The sequence below is a fragment of the Chenopodium quinoa genome, unplaced genomic scaffold (assembly GCF_001683475.1).
Source record: "Chenopodium quinoa cultivar QQ74 unplaced genomic scaffold, ASM168347v1, whole genome shotgun sequence".
Classification (NCBI taxonomy): domain Eukaryota; kingdom Viridiplantae; phylum Streptophyta; class Magnoliopsida; order Caryophyllales; family Amaranthaceae; genus Chenopodium; species Chenopodium quinoa.
Window position 1 is genome coordinate 759,693 of NW_018742329.1, and position 15,818 is coordinate 775,510.

The following is a 15,818-nucleotide window of genomic DNA, read 5'->3' on the forward strand; positions in this document are numbered from 1 at the left end:
GTTGTTGTTGTTGTGGTTGTTGTGGTTGTGGTTGTTGTGGTTGTGGTTGTTGTTGTTGTTGTGGTTGTGGTTGTGGTTGTGGTTGTGGTTGTTGTTGTTATATCTCAAAAACAAAAGTCATACAACCTACAATAGATTAGTGGGAAGCCGAGATACAATCTGGGCCCCCACTCCTCTAGAAATAGCAAAGTCTATCCTAGTAAAAATATGAGCTGCATCACTTGCTCCAATGTCTTGCGTCGTCGAGAATCTCATTGTAAAGATTGATTCTTCTAGTGAAAATTTTTTCCTTGAGGGTTTTAATTTAAGATGTGGTTTATGTTAGCTGATGCTTGTCATGTAAAAATTGGCTTGATTGTTGCATTGGGTTTTTCAGTTTTTATTTTTTTATATTTTATTTTTTTTAAATGAGGGTACATTTTGATGAATGTTGATGATTGAAGACGTTTGCTACAATGAGTATTGATCTAGTTTATCCAAGCTGGCAAACTATTTTACAATGAATTTGTATTTTTAGAAAAATAAATAAATAAATGATAGGAAATTTCTGTATCTGGGTTACTGAGATTATTGGTCAGAGGGTGTTCATATGGTGATGACCATGATGATATTCTTGCTAAAATCAATGGGTTTTCTGGGGCGTGGACAATTGAGTTTCTCGTAAAGTTTTTGTGCCAATTTGCATAATGCAGCGTTCTAATACATGTACGGTTCGTTTCGCGGTGGTAATGGGAATAATTTTATATGTAAATGTGCTATAACCCATAAAATCATCTTGAGAGTGAGGGATAACTCAAGTGGTTAGAGCTCTCTTCCCGATTTCAAGTGATCTTGGGATCAATTTTTATCATCCGTCTTTGTGGCTCTCCAAACCCCAATAAAACTCATGAAATCATCTCCGTTGTTGCTGTGTATTATTACATAGGAAATGACCATACAACGGTTGTTATGAGTGTAGGTTCATCACAATTGGGGATTGATGAAAACGTGGCTTATAGGAATAAGTCAGGGTGGCTTAAATGGAGAGCGGCTATGGAAGTGTTATGTGTTTGAAACATTCCCTTACAGTTGAAGGGGAAATTATACAAGACTGCCACAACATCACTGTTGCTCTATGGTATAGAATGTTGGGATTCTAAGAAGCAGCACATTAGAAAGATGGAGGTTACAGAAATGCACATGATAAGGTGGATGTGCGGATCACTCTAACAGATAGAGTCAGAAATAAGGTTATTCACAAGAAAGTATGGGTCGTAGGCATTATAAACGAACTAAGGTAAAATATCCTGCATTGGTTTGGACATATAAGACGAAGACCCGAGGTGCACTAGTACGAAAAGTGGAAGAGTGAGACCATGGATGGGTTAAACAAGGGAGAGGGAGACCGTAAATAACTTGGTTGGGAGGAGCTAGAAGGATATGAAGCATATGGATTTGCATGAGGATGAGACCAGGTATTAGATCGTAAGGGATGGAGATTTTGATAGTGTTATTGATTTTAGAAATATAAAATATTGCATCTTCTGTTTGACTTAGTTTGATTAAATTGGTAAGTAAGATCCTGTTCTCATCAGATTATTTTCATTTTAGTTCTGTTCAGCTCCTAATTTCCTTCTCTCGTAAAATATTCATTTCATTTCAGTTCTGTCCAGTTCAGTTATGTCAATGAGAAAAGGCCCTAAGTCAATGTGATCAACATGGTGAATTTTGTATTAAAATAACTTAGGGAGGTTTTGCCAATTCTTATTGATTAAGACATATATGTGATGTTGGTTCTTCTACTCTTAATGTCATATTGTTAGTTGACACATTTCTAAATTAGTGTTAGGGTTGGGAATTAGTGTTCGAGGTTTTGTTTAGAGTTAGAGTTAGGGTTAGGGTTTACTGTTTAAGATTAATAACGATATGATGTCATGTTTTATAATTGAACATTGTCATTTTAGGCAATTATTATGAGATATAATTGATTATAATCTCATTTGAATTCAACGATGTTATGAAATATAACAATAACTGCAATATCCACAAATCTTTAACTTAATTTCCTATTCTCAAAACCGCAAAATGATAACAAAAGCAAGTCCGATTTATGTGCTTATAATTTTTATGCAAATATTACATTAAAGGATAGTCCTTAAAATAACATTTCCAATGATATATCATAAGCCCAATTTTGATTTAAATCATAGGAGATAAGATCAAAATACTAAACCCGGTCTAAAACCTACACCCTTGCACTATTTTGGCCATATCTTAATATCTAGAAATGATATTGGCCTGATTCTAATTGCGTTAAAAATTAGATTTTCATAACTTTTCAACAATATATTATTTGTCTTAATCAAAGTACGGGATCAAATATGTAAAAAAAAAAAAGAAGCAAAAAACAGGAAAAACAAACGAATTCTTGATGTTGGAACTCCACCAAAAAAAAAAAAAAAAAAAACTACTTAAACTCCGGAGATGACCTTGCCTCGTCTTGTGGTACACTACTACAAAAATGCTCAAAGAGATCTCATATGACAGATTTATTAATTAAATATATATTAGGTCTCTTTGTTTACAGAAACCCAATATTTCAAATAATGGGGCTCTTAGAGCATCCACATTCATTGGAAATTAGGGTCCCCATTTGACAAAAAGAAAATGGGGACTTTCCCACCAATGTTACTACTTTCCGAGCTTGTCTAAAGGGAGGTTTAATATGCATGAACAAATGCATATCAAGGGACAATTCTGTAAATTTGCATGCTTTAGTGGAAATCCTCATCATTTCCCGTTATGCTTTTTGTCAGCCCGTTTCCAGAATTATGTCATATTTCTTAATCGTATTTGGGAGAAATGTACAACTTGTCTTCTTCTTTGGTCACATGCAAATCTCACTCTCTCTCTACCATTTGAAATGTACCCTTCTCTTTGTCTTCCCTCTATATTAATTCAAACTCTTTCTCTATCTTCCATTAATTATTCTCTCTCAATTCCTTCTACATCGACCATCTTTCTGAAGTTGTCTCTCTATATTCCCTCTATCTCCATAGTCGTTTCGGTTCGTGGAGAATCGATGCTTTGTTTCTAGGTTTGCCGCTTGGAGAATTGAAACCCTCTAGGCAAGTTATCGTGAAGATTTTGACAAAAGTAAGTAAATTCTTCATAAATTTATAATTTTCCCCAAATTAATCATATAATTTTAGTATAAGAAGTTTCTTAAACTTAATTTCAATGTAATCGTTTGACCCAAATTGAGTTAGGGTTTGTAAAATGTAGATGTATTAGGGTTTAACGCGGGGGCTGAAATCCTCCGTATTTTTAAATATGTTATAAATGAAATTTAATTTTATTTATAATATTGATTTGTATTTTTCCGTAATCTAATTTCAAAAGATTCAAATTATTAATTTGATTTGAAAATTATTTTAGTACAAATTATTTTATGAACCTTCATTCTATAATTTATTTCAATACAACTAAAACTTAGTCCATTTCATTCATTTGACCCAAGAGGCCCAATCTTTCCACTTACCCTAAGGTGTTCATATCCGGGTACCCGGGTTTTCGGGTACCCAAAAATTCGGGTACCCGGATCTTCGGGTAGTTTGATACTCGGCCCATGTCCCGACCCGAGAAGACCGGATACCCGGGTTTCAGGTACCCGCTTTTCTCGGGTCGGGTCATAGGGTACCTGGATGTCCGAATTAGATATGACAGTTTTCCAGATTAAAATGTGAAAAAATTATAAACAAAGTAACAATCTACTGCCCAAACTTCACACAATTAGAAGAAGTTAAGAACAACAAAAATTACATACAATTGGAAGAAGTCAAGTACAACTAAATTAGATCTTTTAGATGTATTAAACATTAAATAAAAAAAAAAAAAAGAAACCCAAATTTTTGTTATTACTCCGTAGCTTACATCATTTACCAACACCAACCATCATCATCAACAGCAACTATTATACACCATCTTCCTCCATTAATTCACACCCAGAAATTGAAGACCCACTATCAAGGAGTATCAACCACCATGGCCAAGCCACCTTTAATTTCTTTGATTATAACCCATAAAATGAAGACCCCTTCACAAAATCGAACTACCTACCTCCACCATTACGAGATCTACTGAAGAATATAGCGCAAGTTAGAGATAAAGACATTGAAGAATTACAAATGAATATATAGAGATTAGAGATTAAGAGGATAACTAGAGAAAGAGAGAGGTATAGATGGAGATTAGAGGAAAACCAAAGAAAGAAAGAGAGGAGAGGAAAACGATTGTGTAGAGGATAAAGTTTGAAAAGACAATTAACTATAAAACCCTAACAAGTAAAAACTAAAGATTCCAGAAGGAAAAAAAAAAGACTTAACGGGTATTTCGGGTACCCGCGAGCTACATAGATCGGCCCATGACCCGACCCGACAGCAACATAGGTTTCCCGGGTCGGGTACCCGACCCGAAAATTGATAAGTTTTTTAAAAATACCCGGCTATTTTACAACGGGTCATCGGGATAGCGGGTCGGGTCATTCGGGTCGGGTATTTTTGAACACCCCTAATAAATACCCCATTAATCTTTTAAAATTTTCCCACATCAAAAGGTTACTTCTAGTTTTCCTTCTCCTTTATTTTATTTTATTTCATTTTCCTTTTCCTTTATTTTACCTTTCTTTTTTCTTTTTTTCTTTTTTCTCTTTTCTTTTTATTCTTTATTTCTTCCTCCTCTTCCTAATGTCCCCACCTTCCGCTGCCGCCTGGTCGCCGACGACTACCCAGCCAGCGCCTGCCATCGCAACCACCTTTTCCCCTTTCTTCCTCCCTACTTTCATTTACTTTGTATAATTTTAATGTATTAATTTTGGGTTTTGATTTATTTTGTTTGAAATTAGTTTTATTAGTATGAAAAAATTATATTATATAATTTTGTTGTTGAAATTCATATTTTCATATTACTAGATTGTTAATTTTCATTTCTCATAATTTTATGAAGTTAGAGTTTTGAAATACTAATAAAGATATGATTTAGGGTTCTAATATCAAAGAAATTTGGGGCTTTTGTGTACTTAGTTATTTTAATTGATAATTGAGTATAAAAGTGATGTGTTGATGAAATTTTGAAGGGTTTTAATTAATCTAAAGTGCTGAAAATAGTTTCTAAATAATACTTTTGATGTTTTATAAAAAGGGTTTAATCACCCATTAAAAAGGGAGATTATTTAGGGGGTTTTAAGTAATTTTTAGATTTTTATAAAAATTTAAACTTGTTGTAATTTCATGTATAAGAGTGTATTTTAAGGTTTTTGTGAAGAAAATTTAAAGAACTATATAAATGCCATAAATTTTAACTAAAGGAAAAGTTTTAAAGTGTTGTTTAATTGGATGTGAAGGTTTTAAAGTAAGTTAGTATTGATGTAAATTTGATTGTTTGGGTATTGATTGAGATTTTGTTGTTTGGTTTAGGAGAGGACCTCATAGAAGGTGTTTTCAGTTGGAAAAGCAGTTTTCCAATTTGTTTATTCAAGGTACGTACGAGTTATGAAACCTTGCCTTTAGATGCATGTTTAGGGATGTATTGAGAACTTAGTATCATGTATAGGGATGTCAATGGGGCGGGGCGGATGTTGGCATCCCTAATCATGTATTGAGAAGTATCATGTATAGAGAAGACTGGGCTAAATTGTTTGGTTATAAATTATGATTTTCGTATATTATGTATGAGGAATGTATGAGATATAAGTATGACTACGGTTGTGGGTGATTTATAAGTGATTGTCTTATCTATTGGATGTGTTATGATTAATTAAAGGTTATGGATTCTTGGTTGTCTATAAGTGGAATTAATTTTGATAATGGTTCCACGAGGTTAATTTTTAAAACTCTTTCATGAATTAATTATGATTTGAGTAGAGGGAGTTTATTAAAGTCTTTTAAGACGAGGTTCAGGATTTAAAGTGCCCTATGCACTTACGGTTTTTATACACAGAGGTAGTTAAAGGATTCAATACTAAATATTGTTTGCCACTAAGAAATCAAGAATTAAATTGGAAATTTGGATTGCTTGGAATGATGTGATATTTGATTGACTGTATTGTTTTGTATACAAGTCAACACCAAGTCTAAACTTGTAAATCACGTAAAAGCAAGATGAATGAGCTTGAGCAATAAAACTCTGGATTTGTGAACATCTAGATTATTGACAATCAAGGGTTGGATTATTAGCCATGCACTTTTCTAGAGGTCGTTTGATCTACGAGTTTCTTATTTCAAATAATTTTAAAAAACTAGGAGTTAGATGAGATCTCATACTAGTTATGGTCACGGAGTCGCGCCCGTGGTCGTTGGATGTTTTATTAATGTTTCTGAAAGGAGGCATGGGGTTTTTCTTTTATTGATGTTCCAAATGGAGCATGGGATGGACAACCTTGTCTATTGCTTAATCCAATGAATAAAATAAAATGAGTTAACTACTATTAACTAGTGAAGTCTTAGTAAACTGACAGTTAAGTCATGTGTTGAGTCTATAATTTGATGATGTGTGATGATTGATTATTAGTAGCATGCTAGGGATTTCTTATTATGTTTCGCTGCTTGTATGTACTCAGCTTTGCTAATTGTGTGCTTTTGTTTGTCTTTCTTTGGTCATGGCCTTCACCCTTCAATGACCCTGTGACGATCCAATTTTTACACTTGTAATATTGGGGAGCAGATTAACCACAGGTTTTTATATATTCATCATTCGCATCAAGTTTGTGGGATTTTGAGTGGAGTGTTGGTTACTTTGCACAACTTAATTTGCTACTTACTTTTGAATTCATTTAAACTCGGTTTCATTTTTATACTACTTCTACTAGTTTGGGTTTTGAATAAGTGCCTTAATGGTTCCAAGTTGTAAGTCTTAATTTGGTTTCGTTTTTTGGTTTTGAAACTTATTCATAAATGAATATAACACTAAAAGCTCCAACTTCTCTCTACTTTCTCTCTCTACATTTATTCTGTTTTTCGGTCACTAACTTGATCGTCGGAGGCGAATCTCCGATCACCGGAGATTCGTGTTCTTGCAGGTGTTCGAGTCTCGTAACCAGGTAGAGCGTGACCAGTATCTCGAGGGATTCCAAAAAAACCCCGAAATACTAGCCATACTTCCTCCTCCTGTTTCCCCCTCTTACTCCACGTTCTCCATTGAAGCGCACTCAACGTTCTCTAATACTTGTATCCCCCATTGAAGCAGCTTCTGAGGTGAGTTGTTTTTTTTTTTTTTTTTTTTTTTTTTTTTTTTGTAATCATAATGTCAATTTCACAATCTAGGGTTTAGTACTAAGATTATTAAAGATCAGAAATAGTGATTATTTTACGAGAAAATAATTTCATGAGCCTAATCTGATTATAGAATCAAATATCCCTAAAATTATTTTATTTGAATTTTCATTGAATTAAATTTGGTTGCTAATGTATAGCACAAGTAGTAAGGCGGACCTACACGTGTGCACACTTAGGGCCTGTTCCGATTGACTGAACTCAGCTGAACTGAACTGAACTTATTAATTAGTGATTCTTTACTACGGATTAGTGATCTTTGATTATTTATTGATTATTTATTACTATACATATGTGTATATACAAATGTACATATTAAAATATTTACGAAAAATATACTATATAATTATAAAATTTATGGAAAATATATTAAAAACTTGAAACCTCTAAACATTTTAAACACATATTGATTATTATTATTATTTATTGATTATTATTATTAGTATTATTATTATTATTATTATTATTATTATTTTTGTTGTTGTTATTATTATTATTATTATTATTATTTATTGATGATTATTATTATTATTTATTGATTATCATTATTAGTATTATTATTTCAATTATTATTGTTATTATTATTATTTATTGATTATTATTATTATTATTATTATTATTATTATCTCAAAAACAAAAGTCATATAACCTACGATAAATTAGTGGGAAGCCGAGATACAATCTGGGCCCCCACTCCTCTAGCTATTGCAAATCCTACCCTAGTGAAGATATGAGTTGCAGCACGAGCCCCAATGTCTTGCGTCGTCGAGAACCTCTGAATCCGCTTCATTAACGCAACAACCTCTTTCTCTAATTCTCCAAGCGAAGAAAAGGAGAAGGGAATGAAACCATATCCAATCGCCTGACATCGAGCTTCATACTTAACCCGCTTCCGATGAGCTGCATCAGCCACAACCCGCCCAGGAATGAAGTCAGATAGCCCTGACTGTGTCAAAGGAGAAGACCATATCAAATCAGCATAGACATCGCGACCACGGTCCCATGAATAAAGTAACACATCCGCGGGTCTGAGGGCCTCGTCGTTCCCTCCGGCCAACCCAATGTCAACCTCTTTTCTCGCTGAAACCCCAGAACGATAGCAAACATCAACAAGGGTATCCCGAACAACATTATGCCGATGTTTAATACCCACAATACCAGCACAAGACACCGCGTGATCACCGAAAATATCTCCAGCAAAAACCCTCGAACAAGCAGAGCATAACGTCGAGATAGAGAACAATGGAACACCCAACCGATAGGACAACACACAACGATAAGTCTTGGCGTTCATCGTCTGACCCAACCCTGAAATAGGAACCGCCCGAAGCCAAGCAGAGGTGTGATCACCCTGCTGTGATTTTCATAATGCTGATTGTCGAGGAGTTAAAGAATAAGCAGATTCCGCAGAAGCGGTAACCTTTGTGAAATATATATCTTCCAATTTCTTCATGAGTTTAGGGGCAGCGACCTCACTAGGATTACTCAAAATGTCAGACTCCACTGTTCCATTAAACAGACTCAACGCATCCTCAAAGGCTCGTCCAAGACCAACAATGCTAGCATGCCGAAGAAGTTGTGTCTGCAACCCAGCAGACTGTAACCGAGAAGCAAGAAAAGCATAGTGACGAACATCACCTGCAAAATAAACACCAAGCCCTCCAAACGCAAATGGTAAGGTGGCAAGTCGCCACTGCCAATCACCAAACCCAGGCCCCGAAGCAGTAACAATACGCTCTATGGAAGATCGAAGAGCTGCATCAAAAGTGCGCTGAGCCACCTCAAAAGTACTAGGAGGACAAGTACGCAATGCAAAGTAGAGTTTTGAAACTCCAGTACATGCCCTAAGTAACAACAGCTCACACTGAGGATCATCGAGCATAGCGACCTTATCCATAAGGGCAATGGTCTTGGTCACCCATTGCATCACAAGCTCACCACTAAAACCAGAATCGGAACTAGCGGGACCTCCAAGCAACCTAACACCACGCAAAGGTCGAGCAATATTAGGTGGAAAGACACCCACCAGCCTGCTTCGAGGGTCTTCTGTAGGCCAGAAAACTTCAGTTTTTTCCACATTAAGACATAACCCAGAACGAGGTCCTTCCTCCATAATCAACTGCAGAACTTGCCCCACCACCAAAGTGTCACCAATAATCGTGCCGTCATCTAAATACCAAGCCTGAAGACATACATCAAAAGTCTCTCTAATTTTACACACCAGGGGTTGTAAAACCAAAGAAAAAAGAAAAGGACCAAGGGGATCACCCTGCTGCACCCCTTGAGATGACTATAAGGTTTGGTCCCCATAGTACAACCTGGCTAGATTAGAATAGCAGAATTCTACCCATCGCGAAATGCCCGGACAACGACGACGTACCTCACGTAACATGACCGAACGATAAACCAGATTGAAGGCATTTTGAAAATCCACCAACAACATAGATAGACCAACATCAAAACCACGGTCCTCAATCAACCGATTCACCGCATGAAGAATTGCCTCACCACCTGAAGAAACCCCAACACCAAATTGAAGGCCATCAAAGTAACTCCCTAAAGACTGACCAACCATAACAGCACCCACCTTCGAAACGAGACGCCGCCAAACCATACCCACAACAATAGGACGGATACCACCACCGGGCTTGACAAGTGGCGTAAGAGGAGCACTAGCAATGTACTCTCCTAATTCCATAGGACATCTCCCAGCTAGAAAGAGATTAACCACCCCAGTAATAGAGTCAACCAACTCATCTGAGACTGCCACAGCTGCACCACTCAAGCAATCCATAAGATGTTGAGCACGCAAACCATCCCTACCACATGATGTGCCACGAGGGAAACTCCTAATCCGATCCAAAACAACAGCAGAAGTCGTAACGAGATGAAGGTGATCAATAGGTATATCAGGCAAGGATGGAGCTGGAGATGAAGGGTGCTTTGACTGTAAATCTGCAAGAGTGGCGTCATTATAAGGTGCAACGCCTGAAGAAGAAAGAACCCGAACTGCAGCAGTGTAATGGCCATCGCAAATCTTCCTACGACACTGCTTAATATTACGCTCTTCCAAATCAATGTCCTCATCATCAACCATCGACAAAGTAGGAGAATCCTCTGCCAAAATTTCCCTCACAAGCTGCAAATTACCACCCGCTACACTCCAAGAACAAATAGCACGAGAAATACTCTCTTCTTGATGCCGACGTCTTACCGAAGACCGAGACTCACGACTACTCCGCGGGCGAAAGATTTTAAGGATGCAAAGAGGTAACACCAACAAAGAGACCCAATTAGAAATGTCATCAGGCTTAGAGATCACCTTATCAAGAGCACCTTTCAGAACCCCAGAAAACCCCAAACGACACTTGGGAGGGATATACTTAACAGAGCGAAACCCCTTAGAGAATAAACAATCAAGGAGGGCCACATCAAAACCACCGTTATGATCTCGCACCAATCCATCCATATGGTAGGAGAAGAAGGAGATTGCGGCTTGGTGAAATTATGAAGCACAAAACGAACAACACCATCTCCTTCATCAGGGGGTGACACATCCTCATCCCCACCATGACGACACTTAATACGTACCGTGTGCATTTTATAGCAAACTCCACATAACCAAATCCCCATACGCCTAAAAGTAACTTCTGCCTCATTATAAACAACCAAATTAGAAGTAAGAGAATGTCGGGTGATATCTCGCGCACCGATACAACAATGACAATCACTAAGATGTTTGATTAGAGAACGTCGAGTAAGGCCATTGCTCATTTCCACTCCCATCTTGACAACCACTAAGACCCACAAAGGGACAATGAAACTTCACAACGGCAGCCGACATAGCTGACTTGCACCACCTAAAATTGAAATACGCCCGAAAGAGCACCAGAAACTGCCGCAAAACAGTACCCAAAACTGCACCCAAGAGCTGCCGAAACTGGACCAGAAACTGCACCAGAAATTGCTGCAAAAACAGCACCCAAAACTGCCCAAAACAGCCCCCAATACCAAAAATCGCTGGAAATATTGATCACCGAAACCCAAAATAGAAACCAACAAAGAACCTCCTCTGAACCACTGCAGAAACACGCCCCAAATACCACTGAACCGACTGCAGAACCCTCCTGAAATGCACCAGAAAAATCGCCAAAAACACACCAGGAATTTGGATACAAAATGCACTCAAAATAGGACCCAAAAGCACACCAAGAACATACTAGAAGCTGCAGCAAAAAGATGTTGAAAATGCAGAATTGTAGCGCTTAAAACACCCCCAAACACTAATGAACACATCCTGCAAAACTGCACCTAAAAACATCCCAAGGTACAACCAAAACTGCACCAAACCCACTGCCTAAAAACTGCACCAAATGACCAAAAACACCAATATTTGCGAGAAAAGCTGCCCACAAAATGACCCAATAACAGCTTGAAATTGCACCCAAAACGCACCCAAAAACAGAGCAAAACCACGCTTGAAAACACAACAGAATTGCACCCAAAACCGCAGCCTAAAAACTGACCAAAATAGCCCAAAAAATACCAAAAAAAAACGCACCCTAAAGACGCTTGAAACAGCCCGAAAACCTGAGGAAAACAACGTGAGAATTCGCCAGAAAATCGATCAAGAAACCACCCACAAAAGCCGCCTAAAAGCCGCCTGAAAACCACCCGGGAAACCACCTGAAATCCACCCAAAAGCCGCCTGAAATACCCCTGACTGAAAATCGCCCACCTGATCACACCTTACGCCAGAGATGATGTCGGAAAAAGGACTCGGAACTGCACCCAAACAGCCTGAAATTGCACCAAACCAACCCGAAACTGCTCCAAAATCGCACCTAAATGACGAGGAGTTTGTAACAAAAAAAAAAACCGAGAACCCACTCCTGACTAGAACACTAACCTGATCGCTGGAAAGCGCCGGAAAATCTGCCGGAAAAGAACGTGGAAACCTACCCTAATCGCCCCTTATTATTATTATTATTATTATTATTTATTACTCATTGATTATTATTATTATTATTATTAATATTATTATTATTATTGTTGTTGTTGTTGTCGTCGTCGTCGTTAAGAGCTGAACTGAACTGAATGAACTGAATTTCAACGGAAGAAAATAGACCCTTACTCACGTGACTCAGCAATGCCAAAAAAAAAAAAGGGGGGGGGGGATTTAAACGCGTGAAGAAAGAAGCGAATAGCCAAACTCATCACAAGTCACAACCCACCTAACTCCCTCTCTCACATCAACCAGCCGACCAAACACCCCCAAATCAAATTTCCCACTCTCACTTCTGTTCTTCTCTTGCAAATTTCATCAATTTCTTCTCATTGTACTTAGCTTTCACATGGTGACTCACAGGTACGGAAATCCTGGATCCGCCAATAGGATTAACTATGAAATCAGACTGCTTTTTCCTGGCCCCTGCCCTGAATTATACATATAATTTGAAGTTGTACTAGTAATTACTTATTGTTTTGGATTTTTATGTTTGATGTTTCTGTTGTAAAGCAGGAGCATACAAATACAAATAATTTGTGGGAATTGGAAAATAAAAGGAAAGAAAAAAAATGGAAGGAAAGACAATGAAGAAACTTATTTTGGTGCAAATCGCGTCGAGGCAGAAGTCTGATTATTACATTGTAGATTTGGAAGCAAAGAAAATAGAGAGAGCTCCTTTTGAAATCCTGATAAATCCTTTAGCAACCATGATAAATGAAGATGGAGAAGGTAGCACACTGTCCTCTATACCGTGGGCGGTAAAATATCAACAGATTATTTTTGTCATAAGACAACACATGTAGACCACTTGGGCGCTTCTTGTTTAGAATTGAACATACCTCATCTACTCTCATTGATGAAAGGAGAAGAGCTACAAGCTGATGAGGATTTTTTAAAATTAGGGTCTAATTATAATAAGTGGAAGCCTATCCCTGCTATGCATTATGGCCGCAAATTTGCAATGAGTGCTCCCCTGGGGGGTAGAATATATGTATTGGGAGGCGCAGTACCATGTTCTTGTGTAGGCGAGGTGTTTATTCCCCAATAGCGCAAGTGGAAACCCTTGGCTCCACCACCCTCCAATCTTCATCTGGAGTGGAAGTGTGTGTCTTATCCAGTGATTCCTGATGAAAAGAATGAGCGGATTCTTGTGCATTTTCGTAAAGATGATTCCCTCTATTCATATTATCCTGCTACTCAAGAATGGGATTGCTTGGCCAAGAATTTCAGGTGCTGGAAGAAACCCGCAGCTTTGGCTGATGATGTTCTTTACATTCAACTTAGAGGGAAGTGTGATTTCCTTGTTGCCTATGATTTGTTAACCAAAGTGTGGTTGGACGTTAAGTATTCCTCTAACTTTACAGTTGATATTCGCAATTTTAAATTCTTGAACATGCTTTATCTGGGCAATGGCGCCTTGTGCTTGGCCCACTGCGTCCCCTTTTATGACGCTCCTTCGCGTCAAACTAATCTCCAGTTCATCAAATTTAGAGTTGAGCGCCTCTCTCCAAGAGTGGTGCGTGTCAGTCCTGTTGCTGTGCACTGCTTTCCATTTGAAGGTTACGTGAGAGCCTCACGCCCCATCCTGCTCTAGGTAATTCTACTTTATCAACCATATTACTGCTACTTGCATAACACTACTTATATATTACACTTGCTATATATATAGTTGTGGATCTGTGTCCTTTGGTTGCGGTTCCCCTAGTTGTTAACGATGTATAGTTCGATCGTAAAATGTGTTGTTTGGTGTGCTGTTATGAGAAGTTTCTGAATTAACATCTTACCTGATTTGAGAATTCTAATTCAGCCCAATACCCTCTATGATGAATTGAATACATTTGCTTTGATTTGAACCTTAAATTGAATATTGGAATTAGATGCCTAAATTTTTATTATTGTTAAATAGAAGTATAATTTGGACATTTGGATCTTTAATGTGATTGAGAAGCATCAAAGATTATGTCGACCTCCCAATTGTTGGCGGTGGTGAGAGGAAAGATGACAGTGAATCTGAAGGTTAGAAAGGAAGTTCCAATTTCAATTTTTCTATTTTTGGATTTAAAAGCCAAAATACTTCCCAAACAACACAATGAATTTGGAACCACACATTTAAATTCTTAAGACTTTTCCAAACAAATTATTTGAAGTAGAATATTGGAATTTCAATTTTCAGAATTGAAATTATGGAATTGAAAAAAAATCAATCATCCCAAGCACTGCCTTAGGTTTTTTGTGCATTTTGTTTTGTCAAGTGGTGTTCATTAGACAATTCTAGATTAAGCTAATACACTAAAGTGTGGTTGCATAGTATGGAATGTGGACTGAATAACATTTTTCAAGTCAGTCTGTTTGTTTAATATTGGTACTTGTTGAAATTATCGAGTAGTGATATTGTGTGATTTTTTGTTTCCCTTTACTTTAGGAGGACGACATTCTCAAATTAGCAAATGAGTTTGGATTAAACATATTTAAAGAAACTTCATTACATGCTATAATCTTAAATATATTACAGTGGGTGAGAAACAATTTCAAAAGATTCAACATTTGTTGGATATTGATTGTTTTTTTTAAAAAAATAACTGGAAAGGCACACGGCTCTATAAGTCTCCCTATCATAGAGATAGATCATTAGAGAAGCTAATTGTCCCCCCAGCTCATGGTAGTTATGCTTACTTGTCATCAAATTCTTTTAGTTAAAGTAAAAATGTTTTTCTTTGCAGGGATCTCTGTTGATGGATAAAGTCGTTGAAGATTTATCATAAGGCTTATTTTCTGTTTATTCATATTTCTGTTTTGTGTTCTGTTGCAGTTATGCATTGCAATTACATTGCAACACATCCATGGCTGCAGAGGTTTTTTTTTTTTCCTTTAATTCGGTTGTTCCGATTATCTTTTTATTCCGTTTCATTTTTTTTATTTATAGTTTCCGTTTCAACTTTTCAATGACTTGTTTAATGTATTACTGAGTAATTTATGTGTATCTTAAACCTGTCAACTTTAAATATGATTTTTTATTTTATTTTTGGCTCGTGGTGTGTGGTTCATGTGATCACCAGATTCACCAGCGGAGGTTAATTTAAAGGTGATTCCATTTATAGGTTCAAAATTAAAGTCTCCATCTATTTTACTCATTTAGAATTTAATGGTAGTTGTGTTTTACAATGGCCGAGATAGAGAAAATCTTTTGATAATAAAACCAAAGTAATTTTTTTTTTTAAATTATAAGGCTTTTTAAATCTGAAAGTCAAAGCAGTTAGGTACTCCCTCTGTTCCACTTTAGTCGCCTACTCTCTCTTTTATTTTTTTCCTTATATATTGAGATAATAACAGGAGAGTGTCCATATAGTTGGACAGTTCATGTTTTTCATGCAAGCAGGACAGTCAACTTAGTGGTTGACAGATTAGCCATGATGGGGAGAACAAAGATGAAGACAGGAGAAGTTGTTCCTTTCTCTTATCCTCCATCAGGTACCTTTGACTTATATGCTGCAGAGATTCCAGAT

General features: G+C 37.0%; 1 long non-coding RNA gene across 1 annotated transcript; it reads left to right on the top strand.

Annotated features, from left to right (window-relative positions):
* The first annotated feature begins 12,387 nt into the window (after positions 1 to 12,387).
* Positions 12,388 to 15,334, top strand: LOC110689836. The gene is made up of 2 exons (XR_002504963.1): positions 12,388 to 12,675; positions 12,829 to 15,334. It is a non-coding gene; the product is annotated as an uncharacterized LOC110689836 (long non-coding RNA).
* The last annotated feature ends 484 nt before the right edge of the window (positions 15,335 to 15,818 follow it).